The following is a 26126-nucleotide window of genomic DNA, read 5'->3' on the forward strand; positions in this document are numbered from 1 at the left end:
CTTTGCTTTGCATGTTTTCTCATTGTCTGGTGATGGCCACTGCATGCACGCCTATATTGCCATAAGAAAGAGAAGAAGGGTGTTTACAGAATAAAGTCACTTCCACCACGTTCATCCTACCCACCCACACTTGCTTCTTCAATGTGATTTCAATTTTGTTAATTGTTATGAAGGTTCTCTAATTGCCAAGTGCAGGGGCTGTCAGAATCCTACAGTAACACGCTTTTTATTGTCCCATTTTACAGCTATTTTATGTTTGACACTTGACACGCAGGCGTGAAGATCCCCTGTCGGATTGGTTGGCTACTGTAAGAAAATGGCATTTTTAAGTTATACGAAGTGTTAAATCTGCATCCAGTTAAAAACAAAACAAAACAAAGCCCAGTGGTTTATAAGTTGACAATTAATCCTAATTGTTAGCTTGGGAGAAAAAACAAACAAACAAACAAAAAAACAAAACAAAACAAAAAAAAAAAAAACAGGAAAAACAAAAGTAAAAGGCCAACCCCACTCTTTCTCTAGCTGTCCAGCAAGCCTGCATGTGTATGTTGATATATATGCTACCATTTTCTTTTCTGAAGATGAATCGGAGAGACCAGGACAACATTCCTAAGTACAACATATTATTTTCCTCTGCATAACCTCCTGGAATGGCTCTCTTTGCCAATAAACTCAACAGAGTTCCTATTATACAAAGCTGCTCTTTTAAAGCATTTGACAGTTTTTATTTTAATTGACACAGAGGCAGTTTCAAAGTCATTGGGTTTAATGAACAATCATCTTAGCATTTGCCTGCTCAAATCCTCTTATTCCCAGCAGTTCACAGTAAAGTTTATTCTAACGGTTGAAATTAAAAAAGGAGAGAGAGGCAAGTAGAAATGTTGAGGAGCTTATATAAAAATCTGTGAATCTCAAGTTTTGTGCAGTGCTGTTATGAAAACTACTCAGCCATGCAAAGCAATAAGAGGTTTAATTACTCATTGGTAGTCCCTCTGCTGCTCCTGATGTGGTGTGTGTGTGGTGTTGCAGAGGCCTGGGAGAGATAATTGAGGCATATGGGTGGAGTACAGCACTGTTTTGGCAGCTCATCTATTTTTTCCTTTTTTTTTTTTTTTTTTTTTGTATGTGTGTGTGTGCGCACACTGCTGACTGTCTCATATGGGGTAAAAGGAGCAACAGTTTGTGGTAGGAAAGTATCAGGAGACGACCCTGATCCAAACCGTGTAAGGATCTTGAAACTGGGATGGGGTTTCAGATCCAGAGAGGATGGATGCTTTCATGAAATTTTGCATGGCTTGTGTCAGCAGCTGGGACAGTATTATGGAGGGAATAGGATGACTTGTAGTATTCTGGCAAATCCACACTATCTCAAACTAGTAGCTGCAAGCGGAAACATGTGAATGAACCCTCTAAACCTCCAAAAAGATCTGTTTTCAGGTTTGGTTTAATCTATCTAATCTAGGCACTACTGGGCTCATGTGGTCAAGACTTTAATGGCTCTTAATAGGCATAGCACCGGTGACAGCTATAGCCTTTCTGTTCTGTGGGGTATTATGGGGTGAATAGAAGGACATGATTATTGAACCTACAGAGCCTGGGCCCTTAAAAGCACGTGGAGGGAATATCAAAATCCAGTAATTATTATTTCTGGTTTGATATCCATTTTAAGGTGAACTAATTCATGAAGCAGCTTCTTCATTACATAACTTTGTGTGACAAAATAAGAAAGTACTAAAAGTTTCTGCTTCAGTTTATTGTCGTACGTTAATGACATTCAGCAGCTGGAAATAAAGAAAGGACACTCCAGCAGGGTGTGATCAAATTACTCTCCACAGCTAACCATCAGTCTTTTGGGTACTACCTGTCGTTAAAGCTTGGAAACATCTTTCCTAAACTAAAATATTTTTGTAGTTTTTACCAAATGGATAAAACAAGAAGAAATTTTATCACTATCTAAATGGAGTAATAGAGTGACAGGACATATTTGCATTCTGAATAGATTAGCTGGTCTTTTAAATATTTATTTGTGTCTATTTTCAAAGTCCTTGATCCTCTGAAATTTTCCAAACACTTCTGATTTGACAGACTGGGAAATCTGTCTGCAACTCCAATTATACTTGAAAAGATACATATAAATGATTTGACAAGTTAAAAATTAGCAGCAAGTTCTATACCTAGCAAGATTTTGTAAGCAGCAGTTCATAATTCATGATACTTCACTCTAAAGTTCATGTAAATTCTGTATGTGTGGGATCCTTTAATTGGTAAGCATAAAGGTGTATTGCTATTCACCTAATGTATTCTAGTGCTCAACAAAAGGTTGTTGTAGTGAGCTTTGATTGTGACAAATGATTTACTATTAGGAACATTCTGTAATTATTGTTCGGTGGTACCACAGACCGATACATCATTAACATGATAGACGACCTTTTATATCAGCAAAAATAACTAAATTAATAAAAATGGCTTCATTCCAAACCCTGTCAGAAAGCCAATACTCGAAACAATCAAGTATCAGTGATACCTGAAAAGACCAAAGTTATATTTTTGTTAAGCAAATCTTATTGTTTGTGTAATAACATTGATATGTGCTGTAGAACAGAGGACCGGATTTTCAGCTGCTGTGAATCAATGATCTAATTAATTCTATTTATGTAGAGACACACCACTCCACATCTGTCAGGGGTATGATATGTAGGATTTTATTCTACTGCTGAAAGCAAGACGGCAAATGAAGTATCAGAAAACTTTATTTTTTGCTCTTCAAGACTTTTGGGAACTGATGCATGTGGTTTTAGACACACTGTTTCTTCAGACAGATTCCGTTCCCTATCCAGAGTGAGTCTACTAAAAGAAGTGCTTTCTCCAAATTTACATCAACGTCATTTGAGTTTGGGGAGGCCAGACTCCAAACTTGGCTAGACTCCAGATTTGGAATTTAGTAAAGTACCTGAAGACTATATTTTTATTTTATTTTTTTCCTACCAAAGAATGTAAGTTAGAGTCATGAAATCCTTGTGATCCACTATTCCATATTCACTTTGTTATTATAAATATCAAGCCACTAGTTCTGGAGACTGTGTGGCTTTGCAGAATACAGATAACTTGGAGGTGATGCCATTTGCTGTCTCCATTTAAATTCCTACCAATTACAGATAATTTCTATGAGGAAATAATTGTCTTTTGGGAAATGGTGTGAGTCCCCTAGATTATCTTCCTGGGCCTACAAAAAAGCCATCAAGGAGTAAAGGAGTAAGCCCCTGCGTCCATTCCCCTCCCCCCTTTTTTTTTTTTTTTTTCCTAAAAACAAACAAACAAAAAACAACAACAACAACAAAGAAAAAAAAAAAAGAAAAAAAAAAACATATTGACTGATGTGGGAGCATACTTGAAGAAAACCATGACCACAGCTTAATAGACCGCTCAACAATTCCTGTTATTGTTGTGGTGGTGGTGGGTTTTAATTATTATTCAGATTCCTCCTATATCCATCCTATCATTCCATCTCTTTTAACTCCTCTTGTCATTCCACTGAGCTGTTCATTCCAAAGGTAAGCCACAAAAAAAAAAAAAAAAAAAAAAAAAAGTAAACTAAACTCAGTTGGACAATTGTGTCACATTTGTGTCTCAGTGTCACATTTATCTCTAACTTGTCTTTCTTGGTCTTGTTCAAGTGTAAGTTGCTTTGGCAGAGTCTGTGTTGTGTATAGGTTTTACACACCTGGCTTTCTCAGTTTTCGTGTAGACACTACAAGGATAAATATGGCAAATAAATATTAGGTGACTGGATCACAAAACACTGCATAATACCTGACTTGGTTTACTTCCCTGCAATAAATTCTCAGGGTGTTTTTCCAGGGACACATGCTGAAAGAAGAGAAAACAAACAAACAAACAAACAAACAAAAAAACAACACACACAAAAAACAATTAATGTGCAGGTCATTGTGTTTTAATAGGCAAAGAACAAGTTCTTGGGACTTCATTCCTTCCGCAGCTGTTACTAACTCACTGTGTAACCTTCAGCAAATCCCTTTATTGCATCTCTGTAAAATATTGGTAATGAATTTACGTTTTGTAAAGTGCTGGGGGATCCACAGATGAAAAGCACTATATAAGCTAAGTGTTATTAATGTGATTCACTCAGTGAAATGAAATCTCTGTTGAGCAAAATACTGTTCTGTAAAATTTATATTTAAAGTTACATGTTTTACAGCACCAAGAGAATGAAGGTTGTGTCACTGTTTCCAACATATAAACTATATTTAGCAATTTATTCCTTGGCTTCTCTCTAAGTAAAAGAAAACAGCTTGATGTTTAAAAATAACATTTTGTAGGCTTGACGTCCATAATTTGGACTGGAATATTTTTTAAACAATTATTTAAAAAGAATGAAAAATCTCTTTCTGCTCATATAGAATAAATTTTAATTCTAGCAAGAGCCATATATATGAAGATTAGCCATTTATCTTGAATAGTTATTTCAATTTCATATGAACATTGCTATAGAAAAATGTTTCTGATGTCAACTATTTCTGTATTTTCTTTTAATGTATAGCTTGCCTTTTCTGTTGCATCCTGTGAAATAGTGGAGTAGAGTTTGAATACTGAGTAGTAATTCAGTTTTGTAGTAAACCTCTCTGCTGCTGAGATGAGCTAAGTTGCAAGAGGTTATACAAACTGCATAAATGTAGGGAAGTATATTAGACTGTTAATAATCTTTTGATTTTATTAATTAACGATACCTGTAACATCTTCAAGAAAATTGGTTCAACCATCTGAGTTTAAACTAATTTTTTTTATTATTTTTATTTATTTATTTATTAAAGAAAGAGAGCACTATCATCCCTGATGTTCTGTCATTTGCAAACATCTTTTTATATAGAAAGCTCCTGGTTCACAGTGGCTTCTGCCATGACTACAGCCCAGCTTTTTTTTTTTTTTTTTTTGGTCTTGTCTTGAATCAATTATCACTATTACTTGAGTCTAGGGAAGGAAGAAAAAGCTTTTAGAGAACTTTACCAGCGGTTATAACTAGTCAATAAGAGAAGAATCTGGATTCTGTCTTAGGACAAATGTTGGTGTGATGATAACTGAAATGCTTGTCTAAGGACTAGATTTGTCTCTTTGTCTCCTACTTGATAACACCATTACCAAGAGACCCTAGAGTAACCTTAGCCATATAAGCCTAATGTGAGCCATTGCCTCATATAAGGTCAGATTAAATCAACACTTTTTTTTTTTTTTTTTTTTTTTTCTAGTTTTGGCATCTGAATTGCAACTCTAAGCACCTACCACATGAGCTTTTTGTTTGTTTGTTTGTTTTTGTTTAAAGTTAAATATGAATTATTTAGATATTAGATATGAATTATTTTCTATAGAGATCTGTTTGACCCACTACAATATTCAAAACTCCTTTGAGGAACTTGAAGAAACACTGAAGCACTTACCCAGTTATTTTCCTTACTTATTATACAAGACCCAGGTCCTGATGGATGTGATGCCCTAACTTATTGTGAATGTCTGGCCACTAGACATTAGCTTCACAAAAAGTCTGGAGGCTATAGTTAACCTGGAAAAGCATAGCTCTGAACTGTAAATAGAGAGAACCTACAGCAGAATGTAAATGTGAACCCATCTGACTGAAGAGGTGAAGCAATGTTTTGTAAAGAAAAGCACACAACAGCCCCTGGAGCCATGGCCCCGTTTATTAAGGTACTAGCATGAACTTTTTTTGTGGAAAGGTCTGTAGCTGCTTTTGATTTCAATATAATATAATAAATATAACATCATATAATATAAGTAAATTAAGCAAGTATCAAGACTATTACTAATCTCCAACAACCACAAGAAAAGGCAAGCCATTTTGTTTGTACATTTCCTTGGAACTCTACATGGAGATATTAAGTAAATCTTGTGACCGATTTTCATGTATTATATATATATATGTATATATATATATTGAATAGGCCCTTATTTTCCAGATTTTAGACTCAAAGAGATATTCTTTGTCCATTCTTCTAGATCAAGGCTATGCTTCTTCCTACAGCAAGCAGTCATTCTTTGAAATTGTTTTCAAAGCCAAACGTTGGCTGAAACTATTTTAGGCCTTGCCTTTGCTACCTTGGCCCTATCTGAAAGGAAGAAGTTTGCCCTTGAAAGAGAGTTAAACTGCTATGATTCACTGACTTGGAAGAATTGCAGGATGCTGACTGCCTGAAGTGGTGCCTCCCACTGGACCAGTGCAAGTTTCCTTCCTTCTTGTCTGACCAGGCCATTCAGAAGTTAGTCAATTCCCTGGTGGTTATTTCCAAGGAATCTCCAAAAAGGAAATACCCAGCCCTGGAAAGGTAATTTACCTAGACAGGATTTAAAATGCAAGGTTCTCAGCTGAGAGAGAAAGCCCTATATCCCATCTGGCTGTGGGAATACATCTTTGCAAGCTTTTTATCCCTTGAGCTAACAACTGCAGACATTCTACTGGGAGGTGTCCTATAAAATCTGAAGTACTTGTAGATCCATATATTATTGCATCCGGCCTGTTCAAGCCAGAACTGTGGCATATCAGTGTTCTCGGAGAAACAGTCTTGGGCAGAGCAGCATCCTCAGTTTGAGAATGGTTTAAATCCTCATCTGTGTGCAAAGTCTCCTGAACAGAAGCTATTTTTGACTTGGTGGAAGCACAAGTGGGAGGAAATGCCAGCTATCTGCCTTTAGGGACTAGCTGTAATTTGTTTCCTTTGTTCTTAAGGAGCAGATCCCCAGCTGGTGTGAAATGGCATTTCAGAAGAGCTACTCTTGTGAGAAACCAGTCCTAAAGCCTGTTGCACTGGTGGAGCCTATTGCTCAGAAACCAGTCTCCAGGCCAAAGTATGTTTTACTTTACCCAGAAACAGTGATGCTGTTTGAAATATAAGAGACTTTTAGGCTGACGAATCCCTTTGCACAATATGTAATTTTGGGAGTCTGAAATACACTTCTCAGGACCTCCAGCTAGATAAAATTACCACAGAATTTCATTTTCCTTCGTTCTACTTTTTAAAGCCCTGTTTACTCCTGAAGAAAATTCAGTGGAAAGAAACTTATAAGGGACTGAAGTGACTGCACACAAACTGTAAATTCTTACATCAACAGGTAGCAGTCTGTGTCAAGCTCTGGAAAAGCTCATGGTAAATGGGAAAATCCTCACCCTTGTGCTGGGCTGTCTGGGCATTTATTTTTTTTTTATTTTTTTTTAAATATTGGCTACATTTTTGGCTGTGATTCTGTATTTTTCCTCCATTTTTCTATGAGGAAGATATCACACCTGGAGAAACAGACTGGTCTGAGAGTGCCGACCCTTTATATAAATTAAAAAAGCTTTTGGTAAATAACAAATGAACACAGTTTTCATCCTCCATCAAGCTGGCTTTGACCCATTTTAAACTGTAGTTTAAAATATGCCTCTTCCCACCACTTCTTTCTTCTTTCCCCCTTCAGCAACAAAGCAACACAGTGCAACAGCACAGGCAAAATGCTTAAGATATCTTCATAAAAGCTAACAAAATGAAACAGCTAAAATAAAAAAAAAAAAAATAATAATAAAAAAAAAAAATAAAAAAAAAAAACACAGGAAAAGATGCCCCACTCCAAAAAGTGTCTCCAAAGTATCAGTATATTGAAAAACCGTGACAACTGTGTGAACATATTTTCAACACCTGTGCAATACTTAACCAGCTGCCTCTTCATTTCAGGGTTTGTGAATATTTACCTGCTCGTTTGATACACTGGGCTTAAAAATGATGCAACAGGAGGAGTTTGTGACACTTCCTTATCACAATTCCTATTGTGAATTCAGAAAGTGAAACTTTGTGGATCAGGTGGACAAATTGCTTTCCTTTTCTTTCTTGTGCATCTCTCTCTATCTCTGTGCCTTAGTTTTCCCTTCTATAGGTAGTGCTTGAGCTTCACTGTGATCTACTGATGAAATCTGGTTCTACAAATGATGGGTTTTCTCACTATGAGAAATAATATCCCTCTTTTTAATTTTTATTTTCATTTTATTTATTTATTTATTTATTCATAAATTACACATAGTGCTGCATCAAGGGAACTCAAGGTCTTCATGTAAGCATCTGTGTTTTGGGAGATTTCTGGAAACTTCCAGACACTATAATGGATTCATTTATTACTTCTGGGGAAACATAAGATACAACACATACCGCGTGTTCTGAAAGGCAAAACCTGGAATATGTTTTTGTTCCAGCTCCAAGTAGAGAACTGCCCTTCTCCGTGATGGTCAAATTGGATGATAACTGTGGTGTAGATTTGACTGCTCAGCTGGGGAGAAAGGACAACTTCCTTGGTCTGGTCGTTGAGATATCCTTTGCACCATTGTTATAGTTCAGGGCTATTTGCCACATAAGGGTTTAAAAGGGCTGTTCCTTCCTTGGATGCAACTCTGATATGGATACATAAATGCATCAGAATATTTTTTTATGCCAGAAACACACTTTTCTCACAACTTTAATTTTTGATGTTAAAGATAGAGCTGTCTCTCGCAACACAACAGGCCTCAGACTTTCACAGCTCCAAGACATAGATGTCTGATTACTTAAGCTCTATTTGAAATTAAATTCCAGCCTCAGGGGCATTTTGATAATAAATTCATTTAGGGAAGAAGTTTCTTTCATAGACACAAACGTACTCTGCAGCTATGCTCTGTGCCAGTATATCTGCACAGAAAAATTTAGGGTACTTTCCCCACATTTCTCCTTCCTGTATTCTTTTCTATGGTTTGCCTACCTGATTCATCGCTTCTTTTGGCAGGTGGTACCCTCCTGCACTTGGCTTAGCTTTATTGCGCTTCCAAGTTTTCCTCAAGCTAATCATGTCTACATCATTACTTAGATTTCCCTTGGAGGATGCCGCCAGCCTGCCAATACATCTGAACTCCCTTTCCACCTCTTAATCCTGCCTTGTATTCATAGCGGAGTTGAGTGCTACCCATAAAATCACCTTCATGGCTATCTGTTTCTTCTCCCAGCATCCTTTTAATCTGGGGGATGTATATAGAAGAATTTGAAAGCAGGCTGGAAGTGAGGCACACAGACTTGTCTCTGGCTGAACCCAGGTGCTCAGAAGCCATCAGACAAGAGAGCACTGGGTATGCTGAGCACCCATGGATGGGGAACTGGTAGGGTGCAGGAGACTTCATGGGTGGGTGGTGAGTTTGGGCTGAACCCTGATCCCGAGCTGATACTGGCTATGTGTGTAAGGAGAGGGAATTACAAAAGAAATAGTGTTTTTGCCTTCTTCACAGGGAAAGAGGAGAGGTAAATAGAATTTTAAAAATGAGGCTGAGAGAAGTGAATAGCTTTCTGCTGGCTTTTGTGTCCCCCAGGAATCATTTCTGATTCTGTATTTTTGTTTCTAACAAATTTAGACCATATTTTCCCATTGCTGTATTTCAGCCTTCTTTTGATACCAGACTACAGTGGCTTATAACAGTGATCAAAATGAATGTTGAATTCCCAAGGACTTTACTGAGGTTGCTGTATCCAACACTTAGAAAAGCATTTTGAAAGGGACTAAGGATTATTATTCCCATTTTATGGATACAGTGTCATATTATTGCAGACATCAAGAGGAAGGATTGCCTAGCATGTATTTCTTGTCCATAGGAAACCAAGCAGAGAAGTGGAAATCTCAAGATAAAGAATATTCCAGCAAATTTGTAGACCGCTTCCAGCAAAAAGATAAATGCTCCATCTTCTGTAGTTTGCCTCAACTTGATTTCTACTATTTTTTTTTATTATTTTTTTCATACTTTAACCTCAGACAGGAAGAGGAGAAAGGGAGAGAACATTGATGAAGGACTTGCAGGAGTTTTCCTTGTAGCTAAATTCTGCTATCAACCACTTCTCGGGAAATCTTGCTTACAGGGACTGGAGTTTAGCACTGCATTTGCATTCAATGATAATGATTTTCTTTTAGTCCAGCTGGGATAACTGCAAAGATAGTGCCCAACTGCAACTCTGTTGAAGGGAGAGTGCAAAATAGATTACACTTCTATGACGACTGGAGCAGTGGGAAGGCAAAATGATCAAGAAAAATCCTCGCTGTTAGAGCCATAACAAGGACTCTTGATTATGCAGGTTAAAATAACTTTGTGGCTGTGCCTTGTATCCATTTTTATTATCACTTCCAACTGAGGCACTTTTTTTTTTTTTTTTTTTTTTTTTTTTAAACAGGTAAAGCTTTAAAAAAATACCGTGGATCTTTAGATAGAATTGAATGTTCTGTGACTTTAAATGAAAGCTCCAGTGTTGTTGGGCAAATAAATTTAAACCACTTAACATGGCAGAGAAGGTCAGGCAAGCTTATTATAGTGATCATAGCGTTACAGCTATTGCGATTGACCGCTGCTCTTTGGAATCACCAATAATCAGAGGCCGCAAGCTGTGTTTGCAGAGAAAGGTCATCATTCATTTTTTTCGAAGCATTAATATCTTTTGTTTGTTTGGCTCAACATGAAACAGGAATCGATAGAGGTAATTCACAGAGCAATTAGCCCCTCATCTGTCAAACGGTGTCTGGGTGTATTTAACAAAAAGACCTTTGGAAAGGTTTAAAAAGGAGGAAAGTGCCTGTACAATCAACAATTTATATTTTCTACATGACACATTGTGTATGTATCTGTGAAGAGAAGGGACCTTGGGACTAAAAAAATATACATAAAACATGCTGTAAATCTGTACTTAGACTTTGAAAACCCACAGTGAGACAAACTGTTAACTGACTTGGAAAAGTTTTCCATGCTGTTCTTAGTAAAGATAAAAAATTTCTACCCGAGGCTCGGGGAACAAGTTAGACAGTTGTTCAAAAACTTGTTGGATTAACTACATGAAAGGGAATGAAGCTGCATATAAAACATAGGAAGGCAGAGACAGAGGCAATAGGTCCCTTGCAGCCTCAATCCTACAGTTTAAGTTTTTTGAGCCTCCCCCCCCCCCCCCCCCCCCCGTTTTTTTTTTTAGAAGAGTTTTTTTATTTTATTTCCCAGAGGTTTTTCTTTACCGGGACACTTAGGAGAATTAAGGAAAACTGAGAAAAAGTGCAGAAATCAGAACATAAGTTATTGCTCTGTTACACTTATGCAACTTTTATATAAGCACTGTTGAACTCTCAAATTTGAGACAGTAAACTGGCCTGGGAGGATAAAGCTACAGTAGATCAAGGGCACTTTATTTCTGAATATGAGTGTCTACCAGGGGATTTCATATACTTAAAGAACTGGCTGCATTGTATCTGTGTTTGGAGGACTGGCAAAGAGCATACAGACTGTTAAAAAGAACGGTGTATTTTAGAGGTATCATAAAAATTTTGGAGGTTGTCCCAGAAGTTCAGATGCTTACTCCAGATAAAATTTGACTATCTCAGCCTCTAAAGAATAAGTCTCTGGACTTTATTAGTTGAGTAATTGTAGGGAAAGCCTTCCTTATTTTTTGTCTAAATGCTGAAATTCTATACAGCATCAGAACATTTGGAGTTGTTGAAAACTAAAACCTATTCTAAAGTCCAGGACTTTGAGTGAAATTTTAAAGTCCCACCAGAATGTTTAGAATTTTTCCCCATTAGTATGTTCGTGTTCTCACTGATTTGATGGATTTCCTGCATCACTAATGTTTTTTTTTTTATTTATTTATTTATTTATTTATTTATTTATTTATTTATTTTCTTCAAGATACAGAAGGTGCTGGGGAGTACACCCATTGATAATAGGGGAAATTTTGGTTAATCGAAGCCTTAAGTTGCCTTGGTGCTATAGACTTATGTCAATGCTCGTTGTAGTCAGTCAATATATTTAAATATGTTTCTAGCACTGGGGTCCACATCAAGGTCTTCAGATATGGAAAGAAGGTGTGTTAAGCCATACTTCCTTCTATGACATGCTCTCAGCATGTTCTTTAGGGCATTAACCCTGTCTCATTGTCAAAGGTACCAATGGCAAGTGATGGAAAGGCAAAAAAAAAAAAAATAAAAAAAATGCTACAGCATTGTCGATACTTTAAAGTAGATTTTAGATTCTAGATATTTTCCTAGATCTTCTTCCAACTCATTTTTAACCACAATTTCTGTGAGTTTGTTTTGGGCCTTTTTTAAATGGAAATGCTTACTGAAATTATTCAATACTTACTTTATAGGTGTTCATTTTAAATTCTAATAAAATAGGGAGATCTTTCTCATGACTAAAGTCCATCAGTGATTGGTGAAACTTCTGTCATGCATTGTGATAATAACACAAAAAAAAATAAAATGTTAATAATCTAGGAAAAAAAAAAAAGTGCTATTTCATTCTGAAGAAAATATAGAGTAAAATATTCCAGCCATCTTTCCATTTGCAAGATCATAATTTCTTTATCTTCAAAATAAGTTTTTATAATGAATCATAAGTGAATTGAATTATCCTGTCTCAATCAGATTCCTCATAGCCTGATCACCATATCACATCTCTATTATTGGAGCATCAGCTCCAGCAACTAACTGTTTCATTAGTTTCTCTGTTTCTTTGTTTTCTTTTCCTTTTATATACTGCCATAAGCTCCCAACACCACTTTTTGGATTCCACGAAGATCAAATGTAGGAAAAACTTTATCTTAGTCCATACATGCTTTTAAATTGAAGGCATCCAAAACATTACAAGCTAAATAGTTCATAAATTTTCACTAATAGTTCACTAATTCTTTTTTTTTTTTTTTTTTTTTTTTAATTATTACTGTTATTATTATTTGCAGAGCTGCTCAGATAGTTTTAGAAACTTCAGAAAAAACATTTTCAAATTCTCATTTGCGGAAAATCAGTGGTCTGAGCAGGTGGCCTTCAAAGTCCTGTAATCTTTGTGGTTGAAGTTCTATTATTATTTATTTATTTTTTTTCCCAATTAAAAGTTTGATTAAGTATGCTTGGTGGTTCTTGATGAATTTGGAGTGCTGACAATGCACTGCTTGCCCCCAAAGTGTGAGAACCCATGCTCTAGAAGAGGGTTATATTGCTTTCTCTTTTAATAATGGTGAGTTAAATTCCTGCAGGCTCTTCTGTGATTTTTCTCTGATTTTATGAATCTATTCTTAGATTTAGTAAGATGGATAGGCTGCTGGGGACTGTGCTACTCTGTTATTGTCACTGAGGTAGGATAGTCCATCAGCAAAACACCTCTTAAATATCAGTGCTGGCTACCATCCAGAGAAAACCAAGACATGCTATTGAACAACACTTAGGACCAAATCTTTCTTCCTCCTCTGCCACCACTAAGCAAATTCGTTAAAGGTCTTGGCCTGTATTTAAAATAACATGAGCTTAAAGAACTTGCTAGTGTTTCATCTTAGAAGACATTAAGTGTTAGAGGAAAGGCCAAAAAATTGTTGGCAGACTCTTCATCCAAGAAGTTCAAAGATGGTGTTGATACCTAAATGTCCAATCCATCCTTGCACATCTGTTTGCCAGGCAACTTGTCTAAAGAGTTGGGCAGGATTTTCAAAGAAGCAAATGACAGTGAGATGCCTGACTACCATTTATGCCTTTGAAAAATCTACCTTCTTGTCTACAGTGACGTTTCCCCCAAAATTTACCATCAGTGGTAAGAATAAATGGTTTTGACAGTCACTCAACAACTGCAAGCAATTAGAACCATCTAGATCTGCAACGACTCTACATGCCACAGCATTTAAAATACCAGCAGTCAGTTTGTTAGCACTCCAACTGGTGAGCACAATCTCTGTCTCTATCTGTGAAATGTTTCCAGGTAAGGCAGTTATGAATAATTGCCGTGGCAAACAAAGTTAAAAAAAGAGGTGGAGACCTTTGTGCCTCAGAAGATAAAGGGAAAACAGAGCGTTTAAAGTCAGTGAAAGCCAAAGAACTTCAAGAGAGAAAGACAAAGCATATTTGGTGGATTTGCAGTAGTATTTTTACACATTGCAGCAAGTCAGAACTGGAAATGAATGAATTTAAGAAATGCTGTCATTCAAAAAAGAAACAAAGCACTAATTGCTATTTGGCATCACATATTTGTTTATATTTATGACTGGCTTTCTTAAAAGCCTGACTTCCTATTCATGTGCAGGTTTCCTTAAACAGTTTTAAACTAAACAATTAAACTTTCATTCATGGATATAATCTAATAGGAAGGAATTCTTCTGTCACATTGTTTAATGCTCTTGATGAAGAAAATATTTCAAATTAGCTTCATAAATGTTTTAGGAAAATAAAACCCTGTAGGACAGCAGCTCTCAAAAATAACTCACAATATATTCCTGCATGGTAGAAGATAGCAAATCCTTTTTTTTTTTTTTTTTTTTTTTTTTTTTTTTTTTTTTTTTTTTTTTTTCTTGTGTCTGCATGTGTGGCAACTTCAGCAGCTGGATTTTCTTAGGTGAGAGCAACATTTCTTGTGAATTAGAGAGGGGATATTTATCTCTGTTTCACAAAGGCCCAGAGTACACCTGCTCTTTATCTCAAGGACCTGTCCAAGGGTAATTTCAAGACCAGCCTAGTTTTCTAGACTGTTGGCAAATCTTCAAGTTTACCCTCAGGAAGAGTCAAGGGTGTCCTCCAGAGGGTCTGTGCCCTGTTGTACTGAACAAGCACAGCAGCTGGAAGTGAGTTTTCAGCCATGTGCTGGACCATGGAGCATCCTGAGCTTACAAGTGCTTTCTTCAGTGACTCATAAAATAAAAGAAGCTTAAGAAATTTGAATGGTTCATCGCTGAGGACAGTAAATTTTAAAGGAAAGAGCAGACAAAGTGTAGAGACAGTAAAGAAGTTTGGCACAGATGACAGAGAAAACATATAGTCAGAAAGTGAACCAAATTCCAAGGCAAGGACAGTTGTTGAGTTGTTGTGGTCCACTTAGGGGTCCTGTAAACAAAGTCTTCATTGAAGCAACAGTATTTTCACAAATCATTTTGGCTTTAAAGTATATTTTACTGTGAAGTTTTCAGTTAGTTTTGTTGTTAACATCAGGCCAAGTCCTGAAATCCTGTATTCAAGTAAAAATTGTGACAAAAGTATCGAATAGCTTCTATGGTGAATTCAATAGGTATGAGATGGAGAAATGCACCCAGAAGAAAGCTCAGGCCTAGATTAGGACAAAGCCACACTTGCTTTCTACTGGAGCCTTATCACGTCCTTCTGTACAGCTGTAAGTGTGGAAATACTTATGCAGATTGCTTTCAGAGCCTCCATAAAGCTTTATAGAGGTTAGGTCTGTTATTTATCAAGATCCCAGCAACTAGGGGTTTCATATTTCTAATTTTTTTAGGGCCTTTATGTAATGAGTTTTGGGCCACAGTCACATCTGTGCAATAGAAAGGGCACTTTTAGAAGGAGTTTGGTCTTTGGACTAGATTTTCAAAAGCACCTAAGTGGGCTATACTTTTTCAGAGACTTGCAAGTTCCTTTAAAAATTGCATCCCATGAAATCTGGATTTCAGAAAACATTCAGGCTGACATGAAGGATAAAGTGCTTCTAATAGTAATTGCAGCATGAAGGCTCTGCCCAGGCTTCTTTCCCTTTTACTGAATTGCCAGAATGTTCCCTCAAACCAGCATAGCACCCAGTGGGCCTGGCTTTTACTTTAACCATCTCTAGCTGACTGTAAGGATAACATGTTTTGTTTTGTTTTGATTTGGGTTTTGCTTTTGCTTTTTTAAATTTTATTTTTAAAATAAAGATCTATTAGGAGAAAACTGTTATTTCACCTACAGTTAACAGTCTTGTGCTTGAGAATCTGTCACTCTGCTGTCGTGTCTCATCTATATTGTTAACCACTCGTAGCTGACATATAGTCCCTGTTAATGTTGTTTCAGTTCATAAGTCTTCTCATGTATCGGAGTGCTAGAATCGGAGTTCTAGCATTCTGATTTACTGAAGAATGGCCTGAATCTCCAATATGTAAGCAGAACTGGATTTTCAGTTCCTTTCTTCCAAAACTGTAATGAAATGTTTTTCTTTTGTGTTGGCTCCATCTCAATCTCTGTCAGACTACTGTTTTTTTATGTGGACTTGTTTACGACTGTTATGAAACCTTAATAGAGATGTCTTCTGACACCTATGTACAAGGTCTCGATACCTTCCTGAAGCCCCTTCCCTCTCCTGCAGATGTATCATAGCTAACTTAGATATTTGATCCCTGTGCTCCCAGTCAGAATTGTGTGACAAATTGCTCTTTTGCATCATTGCCAAACATACTGAAGTGAAAACATGCCTTGGGTAGGAAAGGAAACCTAGTTATATGTTAAACGAAAGCAAAATTAGGGACCTGCTAATAAAATTAGATTTTCTTGACACTTTTAGTCAATGCAAAAATAATTGTGGGAATATAAAAGGTTTTTTATGGTCAATTATTCTTGTCTTAGTAAGTATCTATAATCATAACCGCCTCTGAATAGGTAATAATCCTCAGTAGGGAGAAGAGAAACTTCCCTGCAGGACCATAAGGAAGGTAAAACGTTATCACATGCATGCATAAAATATATTAGTATTGAGATGGTGCCAGTGCTAAGGTCAGATGGTTAGACATCTTTTCTTCCCCAGAAAATATACTATTCCACCTTATTGGACTGCTGACATCCAATTGATCTGCATTATTGCTCTTTGGCAAGTATATGTGCACCTAAATGTTTCAGATAATAGGTATTACAGTATTAGGTAAAAGCTTCCTTGAAGTCTCAAGCAATATCAAAAAAAGTATAAATTGTAGAATAGGAAAGGTGAAGATGACACTGGAAAGCTTTGAATAAGATGTCATTTTGCATTTAGAAAGATAACTAGAAAAGTTAAGACAAAAAGAGGGGAAAAATGCTATCCCCTTATGTTTTCAGCAGATGCTCTTAAAGGCTTACAAATGACCTCTTAGCAGAAATGAGTTCCTCTTGGGTTTCAGGCACTGTTTATTATCTCAGAAAGAAACTAAGAGGAAAAACTGACATAAAAGTCTGACAAATTATGCTTATTTGAAGGTAAAATGCTTCCCATCAGCAGGGCAGTGAGAATGTACTGTACATGTCAGCTGGACGTTGAAATGTTAGTGTTCTTCACAAGGTCCTTCACCAACCGGGAAGTATAAGGAAACTTTCTGGGGAAAATCCTCCTGAAATCTGAATCAAGTGACATCATTATCCCACACATCATGACTGGGAAATCTAGATTACTCCTGGTAATGAAAGGGGAAAGGGAAGCATGTTCTGTAAATAGGGAGCTTGAACCCAGATTCTTTGGCTGCCACCCAGATGTCTCTCAGTACAAATGGGCTCATCTGATCTCTACAGTCAATTTTATTCTGGAAAGTAGCCAGTGGGCCTAGTTCATGACCCAGTGATGTCATAATAATTCATTTTCGCTCACCACCAAGCCTTCTGAACTTTCCATTTTACAATGGGTCTTTTTAATAAAGACGGCAGTCGTGAATAGAATTCATAAGCACTCCTAATGATTTATATTTTTTTTATTATTATTATTTTTTTTATCTTTAAAATGGACAGTCCTGCCTTCACTATCAAAACTGCTTAGGGAGTTTTATTCCTTCTGTCATAAAACACAATATAGATTTTAGAGGTAAGACGAATGCCATCACCACCTATGTAAAAAGGGGAGCCCTTGTGCATGTAAAAAGCCCTCTTCTGGCTCAACAGGATAAGTTTACTAAAGGAAAGAGGGGGTTACTCTATCAGTGGTCAAAGGTGTGGAGGCTTTTATTGGAATGACTGGAGCACTTTCCTGTCACTTCTGGTGAGGTACTGCAGCTCGCATGGGACAGTACAAGCATGCCAGAGGAGACTTGAACAGCTGTGGCATGTATAACCTGCAGCCTGTACCTGCACAAACACGACATTGCTGAACTTGGCTCCAGCGCCCTCCTGAAGCCTTGCCTCACTGAACTTGTTTAACCCCTCCCAGCTAAAATAAACTTTCCTGAGATTACTTCACTTATCCTCGGCATGGATCTTTTCACCCCTGGGTTGTAGGAGCTGAGTGGATGATCAATGCATTTGCAGCCTGCACTGTAATTTAACTTGCTGTGTCTGACAGGAGATGTGGAATTGCTAAAGAGAGGCTTTACTTGTAATCTTCTTATCATCTTATCCTGGAGTGTTTGTGAAGGGGGAGGCCTTTCCAGCAGGGACTCAGAGTTGAGGGTTAATGCTGAGAAAGAGAAATTGCCCTATAGTGCGCCTGACTCGGTGACCTGATAAAACATGCTCTGGACAGCTCATGAACTCTAGCCCCTAACTACACACTGCGCTCAGGCTTCCTGCGCTAACATCACTTGCCTTCCTTTCAGAAGCTCATTAAGAAAAGTCGCTGGCTGTAAATATGATGGGGGGAAAAAAGCAAATCTTTTCTCCCTTCCTCTTTTTTTTTTTTTTTTTCTTCCTCTCTTTCATTTCTGATGCTATTTCAGATCTTCCCGGCTGAACAATAATTAGCACAAGTCTTGTGTGATTAATGAACATGAGATGAATGGCCCAGTGGTACTAAAAGCTGGAAGGAGATGAGGGGGAAAAGGTGCAGGAAGTCAGGAACTAAAGGATTCTGGAAAGAGGACTTAAGTAATTGAAGGAATGGAAATAGGGACTGAAGAGAGTACAAGGACTGAAAAGAGAGGCTGGAACTGAGAGTTGTTGGGAGGTGAAGAAAGTGAAGAAATATCCATTGGAAACTGTAAAATGGGAGGAAACTCAAACCTCTGTGTTAGAACAAAGAATTTCTGGCTGCTAACTGGAGCTGTGCAAGAGGTTTGTTGTACAGCCTTAGCTAAATGGCTTCTCTGAGGAGTAAGCAGGAAGAAGAGCATGATCCTGCCAAGCTCCCAGAGCCATCTGTGGAAATCCTTCTACTTCCTTCACTAAGATCTGGAAAAAGCTCTAGGAGAAAAGGAAGAAGGGCCAATAGGAGAAACTTCAGAGACAGCTAGTTGAAGTGGAAAGGGAAGGAGAAGTGGGATTTTAGGATTAATCAAGAAGCTAATGGGGAGCGGTGACAAGCCATGAAAACCAGTTTTTGTAACAACATCCTGCAGACATAAGTGAAATGTCTTAAAGCTTTCACATGCAGTCGTACTGTAAAGTTGATAATCCTACAGAAGCACATGGAATTAATTAAAACTCCTTTAAAGGGCTATTAAGGGGAATTCCAACTTCTTTACTGTCTGAGTGCTGTTTCACACAGTTGTTATTGATTAGACTTGAGTTGTAAAGTGGTTTGTAAGAATTAGGGAAGGGCAAATGGTTTAGAAATAGACACGGTGGGTGTTCAGACTGGAGCAGACCAAACTCAAATAGTTATGGCTACTGTATTATGAAATATTCCTCTCATTTGAGAGGGGAAGAGGAAAAACAACTCCATTGGGTGAACCTCAGAGAAGTTTTCCAATAAGTCTTTTCCCACATCTGAGGTCATTATTTTTTTATTTTTTATTTTTTTTTGTAGGAAGGGTAGTCAGATCTGAAGTCTGCTGAGCTTTGCTGGCTGTGAGCTACATGCAATGTATGTGGCCCATCAAACCATAGGTGCCTGTGATAGGAAATGTACTCCTAGGTGAGTCTGCTTCTGATCCTAGACTTAGTCCAGTTTTATTAATACCAGATTTGGTGCAGAATTCACTCACAGTCCTCAATGTGATGAGCTCTTCAAGAAGGCAGTGGAGAGGGAAGGATCCAAGACCAAGGCAAATTTTTAGCTGCTTTTACTTGCATGTTTATATATATATATATATATATATATATATATATATATATATATTTAATAAAATGCTAGTAAGCATAAGACTTTTGAAGTATACAGTCCTCAACTTGCCTTGTACAGATTTAGACATTTTCTTCCTCATGCCTGTGACTTCAAGCAGAACTGCTGAAATGCCTTCCTCAACTCCAAAGAAACTAGTTGTAACAAGTGTCATCAGTTAAATCACCTCTCCTTTGCTAACCTAAGTAAAGTAACCTTTAGTACTAGATGTTTATATTCTCTCTTTTTTACCCAAGGAATATGTGTCTGTACCAGGGGTGCTTTGGGTCAAGTACATTTCACAACCACTGGAGATAACTTTGTTGTATAATAATAAAATTCATGGATTAATTAATTAATTTAATTTTTAGCTGTTTTGGTAGTTTTCTCCTCTACTCCCTAATTAGAAATTGATTCAAGAACCTGTCTTTTCTAATGACTAGAAACTTTCTTCTAATTTTCAGCCTAAGGGCACACCAGGACAGTCAAAAAGATTTTTTTTTTTTTATTAAACATATTATATGTTTGGACATAAAAGCCTTTGGTTTCTTTCTGATGTATTAATAGAGTGACTATATACATTCTCAGGCAGTGTTTTGCTATATGAAGGAAGCCAACTCCCCTTTGTCATCTTGTAAGACATCTCCAGCAGGATTAGAGGTAAATAGAAAGAGATGTCCTTAAGTCCCTAAGTCCTTTATTGTGAGTATAAATATGCAGTTGTGGGGAATCAACTTTCCTTCTTTCCAATCCATGAAAATACAGAATAGATGCACAAGTGGTCTTCTGGGAATAGATTTTGTGTCCAAGCTTAGGTGCAACCCATCTTTGAACTTTGACTCTAGTACAGCAAGTTGTACACAAATGCACAATCTAAGGCAGAGGAATGGAGGAGTTGACCTGTTTATGACTTCAAGGAAAAAATAAATTGGGAATAGTGGGAAATACTGTGATCTGTCAGTCTGATTACCAGCTCACACTTCTCTATACGTTTCAGCCATCACTACTAGCAGCAATCAATCTTGTACCATGACCCTAACCCTGTTATCTTTCAAGGTCTTGAGACTTGGGGTACTCAGAGAACTTTTCTCTTTCTGGCTTCCCATGACAAGAGCTGTTCTTTTCATCCTTCTCATCCATCATATTTCACAGGAGATCCTTAAATACATCTAGAGTTTGCAAAGTTACCAGTTTTTTGCTTTACAAGTATTTATGTTGCAAACAAAAAAACCTGATGCTAAAATCTCACCATTCCTGTTGGCGAAAACTGAAATAATTGCTCAGTGGAAGAAACTGTGAATTTTCACAGTTTTATTCTGGGACTGAATTTTGGCCATTTTTGCAGTGTATGTGTTTTTTATGTGTATGCCTGCTTTCAAAAGGCCTGGAGGAAACACACCTCTTATTTAGCTGAAAGTCATGAAAAAGTTTTGGGCAAAATGACCAAAACCACTTTCATTTTCATAAATCTGATTGCTTTGACCTTTGCTGTCAGGGATGGAAAAGGAAGAAACTCAAATTAGAGGCTAGGCTTTATGAACTCTGGCTGTCAGAGTTGTTGGTGTCTGACCACTGCCTTTGATATCACCAGCAACAAAGATCACGCACTTCCAATTCTCTGTCAAAGCAGATCATCACTATATACTTCCTTGTAAGAGTTATCTGTTACTAAAGCCACCTGCCTGCTTTATGGTGGTCTCATGCCAGCCAGATGAGAGGGTTTTATCGTGTGCTTCAGTAGGAAAATAAAGTGGATCCTAAAGTGGACCATGCAGTTCCAACTTCTTCATGAGAAATGTTCTAATCTTCTGTTTTAAAACGCAGATAAACAGGCTTTTAAAAAGTTGTTATTATTATTATTATCGTTATTATTTTTAACTTTAGAGCTGGGACTATGAAAGCAAATTATTTTAAAGAAAAGTTAGAGTTAAAAAAGTCACCTTCATTTTCCACAGCAATTTTAGTTTCTCCTCAATTAAGAGGAAAACAGAAACTCCTTCCAGAAAAGCAGTCTGGTGGCATTGTCAGAGCACAGTAGCATTCTGAAGACAAAATCAACCCAAGAAGGGACCACAAAATTAATCTAAGCTGGTGCATTAGAGAGCACTTGCTTGACATTTGCTGCTCCTGTCAGGCCTAATAGAGAGATTTTTACCTGTATTTGCCTATTCAACATATCAGCCCCTCAGCCAATTTTGGAAATTATTTCTGATTTATGGCTCTCATTCTGGCGAGTGTCACCTCAACCTGTCAATTATCCCTCAAAGCAAATGCTAAGTGAATGCTAGCTGGGTAAAATTAATAAAGGAAACCTTTACCTTAAAAAAACGAAGACACAGGCTTATGAAAGGGATAATTCAGCCAAGCTTTAACTCAATTGCTGCTGATATTTTCTGGTGGCATAGAGAAGATGCTAGAAAAAAAAAAATACAAAGGGCAAATAGTCTGCCGGGGGGAACATAGTTTTTTAGCTCCTCCTCTGCAGAGCTCCTCAAGGTACCTTCTGACCCCTTGAGTTTTCATTAGCTCTATGTAACACCTTTATGTCACCTCGAAAGGCATAAAAGCTTTTCTTTGCCATCTGCCCCATCCAAAACACACTCAGTGCAGAGCAAAGAGCTGAGATGGGTTTTCATGCTGTGCTTCATGTTGCACTTCCACCCCACAGAAATACGTGCAATCGAGCCAGACAGGAACATTATCGGTTCCTTTTGTGTCTGTTTATGTTGGGAAGATGATAATGATTTGTGGGAAACCATAAAGATCAGCCAGTGCATCATGTGTCAGGAGAAGCTGTGGCAAATTCCTGAATCTATATCATTAATACATGGTTGCACCTAGTACAAAAAAGTGCAAAACCTTTTGTAATATCTACTGTACTGCATATGGGAAGTAGTATGGATCCTTCACTTGATGTCCATCTCCTGCCTGCATAATGCTTAGCTTGCCAGCTGAATTCTAGATGTTCTCAGTCTTGACTTTCATTTGGGTTAAAGATCCTTTCAGATAATTTTGCCCGAGATGGTATACAATATTTATATTGTATAACAATATTTATAAAATATTACCACACTTAATATTTATAAAAATTACCACATACGCATACTGAAGCAATCTATAGCTGACTCTTTCTTCATCTTTCTGTAAGGGTGGCATGGCACAATTTTTGTGAAAATTGTGTCTGAGAAGGTTGATGTTCTACTGCATATAATTTTATAAACCTAATTGCAAATGTAAAGTCAGTGAAATGACATTTTTTATCATGGAGTAGTACTGACTTTGGAAGGCATTTTATTTCTGCATTTCTCTCAAAAACAGGTCTCTTGCAGAAAAATAAATAAATAAAAAGATAGAACAGATATATACATATAAGTGTATAAGTATGTGTTCCCTACATTTTCACTTCAGAGTTACATGAATTTCTTGATTATAAAGTCTGTTTCTTAATCGCTATGTGAAAGAGATTTCTGAAGGCATCAGTCTCTGGATCAGGCAGACTCCAGTGATCTTCCTCATTTTTCAAGGCTGGGCCTGACTTCATGACATCAAGACTTGCATGTTAGATTTACATCATCAGTTTTCTTTTGACCTTTGGGAAGCCTGGATCACAGATGTGAAAGGACCCAGATGGCCTGAGCTCCAGAGGTGTTGAACACCAGAAACACAAATTGAATTTTAATAGGACTTGGGACAGTTCAACACTTCTCATTATCACACTGAAGATTTCCTTGATCTATGTAAAGCTGGATTGTATTTCTCTTTTTTATTTGAACTCTTCATCAGGTCAAATTACCTTTGCATAATCAAGGAGATTTTAGTTCCTTCACTTTAGTATAAGAAATACATCACTTTCAAATATGACTGGGTAAGAATTCACAGGAACAGGGGAAAAAGAAAAAAAATAAAATAAAAAAAAAAATAAAAGAAAAACCTGCTCTAGTTTCATTTCTCACCAGGGAAAGCACTGACTATTCAACTGGTCCATCTGCCTGAGAGAAGCCTCCACGTGGTTCTTCCTGCATGACAGAATCCTTATGTTACTCCATTTGGATCAATGATTTCTCATTTGGGGGCCAGCAAAGCCCTGTGAAAAGTGTGGTTCAAATCAACTGGGTCCTGCCGCAATCCTAAACCAAGGCTCTCTGCATCTGAGTGTTTATACTGTGTCCATCTGGGTTAGGAATTTCTTATTTGGGGCCTGGCTATGTCACAATTGCGTCATCTCCCTTAAAGGGAGGAGGAAAAAAAGAGAAGTCTGGTTGGGTGTCAGAAACCTATATAATTAAAAGGCAAGAGTTCAGTGTTCAATGACACAATGGTGAAATGCCCTGTTTTTCTGCAGCCTCAGGCTATTGAACCACAAATAAATCCCATTTTAATGAAAGAAATCTTATTTTGTCTACAAAAATCTGAAAGTCCAGGAACATAATGAGTGTATAGAGAAACCTCACATCATCCTGGCTGTGCAGGGGTTTGCCTGCATACCCCCATATAATTATATACAGACCGCATATGTACCTTTATCACAGGCAGCTGGAGAGAAACGAGCAACAGTTCTACAGTCAAAGAGAGTCAAGAACCACAGGCTGTACATTTTTATGTGACTGTTACTCTGAACAACCTCCTTTAATTTTCCATTCTTTCATTTTAACAAAAGCTTGAACACTTCTCCATTGATTTGCCTATTCCACAGAGAGACAAGCAGAGAGAGGGAGGGAGTAAGTGAGGGGTGGGGGTTGATTTCCAATATTATGTAAAACATTTGGTTTCATGAAGCAAGCTGGAAAAGGGGATAAAAAAAAAAAAAAACTTTAGGAAAATAGTTTTCCATTGAAATCAGTGTATAAAGTAGGTCCCACTGGGAATATGTTTTCTCAAAGCTAAATTTTTAAACTCTTTCTACACTTCCCATGCCACTTGTCAGCAGAGAAATGAAAGGGAAAAAGATAACCCTTGGGGTTTCACAGCTTTGCACATTGAAGAAATGAGGGATCACTCAATGGTTATCAGAATTCAACATTTCTTGTAGAGGAAGAATCTGCCATCCCTCAGACTGTATCACACTTGTGGACATAAAATTAATTTATTATGGCATTTGTTCTTTATTTTTGGAGGACTTTTGTTTTGTTTCCTACATGTATTTCATTATTAGACACCACTAAAGAGTTTCCTCTACATACCATCTTGTGTGTGCATATTTTGCACATATCACAATCATAGAGTTAATTGTCCTCAGTGTAGTGGAATCCACCCAACCCACCCTCCTTTGGAGGACTCGGGCCACTAAGACAACTGTAACAATATGAAACCATTAATTCAGACTACTAGATTGGCACAGGCCAACCACTCCAAAAGTACTGAATTTGGGTCTGAGTTGCAGTAAAATAAAGAAACAGCTCTAGGGAAGATGTAAAACAATGCAAGCAATTCTGCTAGAACATCCCACATCTCCTCAGAAGGATAAGTTTACAGTTCTCATTGTTAAACTTGACAGGCTTCTTCCCTAAAGCCAATGATTTAATATGATGCTAATAGTTCCTAACCAGAAAGCTTCTTCCTGGCATAGGAATACCCTGGCGTTATTACTGTCATCTTTGCAAATATGTGCAAGAATGGTTGCACAAAATCATAGTCATCCTGTGCAGAAATAGTTCTTCCTGTTAGGAAATCTTGATATCTCAAAGAGAGAGCAGGTGAGTGCTCACAGCACCTCTGAGAACATTTTGCTTTGTATGAAGCTATGAGGCACAATTTTGAATCAGGGTTTTCAGTTTTGATCAAATCTTCTAGCTCTTAGGCAAAATGATGTTTTGCACAATTTCCCCTCAAAGCTATAAATTAGGCAAAGCTCTCTCACAACACAGCCCAGATTTGTGGACAAGCTTGCACAATATGTTTTGTGAATTCGTCTCCCAAATATGTGTGTACTTGGAATGAACTGCATACCTGATAAATGTGACCAGATACATCTATTGATATATCATTAATAGTTATAAAAAGAAATTGGTATTATTTGAATTCTAAGAATATTGTGTTGAAACCAGTGCTTCCTTCCAGGTTATTTCTTTTCTGGTATCTATCTATCTATCTATCTATCTATCTATCTATCTATCTATCTATCTATTTATTCTTTCAAAGGTGTTTGCTTATATATATTTGAGTGTATGGATAGAAAAATCAAAATGTTAGAATATTTAAAACAACAGCACTTACCATCTTTATTATTATTATTATTATTATTAATATTAATATATATATATATTATATATATATATAAGCAAAAGAACCCTAAACAAGAACCCTAAACAACAACTGCCAATTATCAATCATTATGTTCGCACCCATTTTATCTCTCTTCTTT

General features: G+C 37.1%; 1 long non-coding RNA gene across 1 annotated transcript in view; it reads left to right on the top strand.

Moving 5' to 3' along the window:
- LOC311442500 overlaps nucleotides 1-26126 on the top strand; it is a 145517-nt gene that overhangs the window by 28411 nt on the left and 90980 nt on the right. The window lies entirely within an intron of this gene.

The sequence above is a fragment of the Aythya ferina genome (assembly GCF_964211825.1).
Source record: "Aythya ferina genome assembly, chromosome: 11".
NCBI lineage: Eukaryota > Metazoa > Chordata > Aves > Anseriformes > Anatidae > Aythya > Aythya ferina.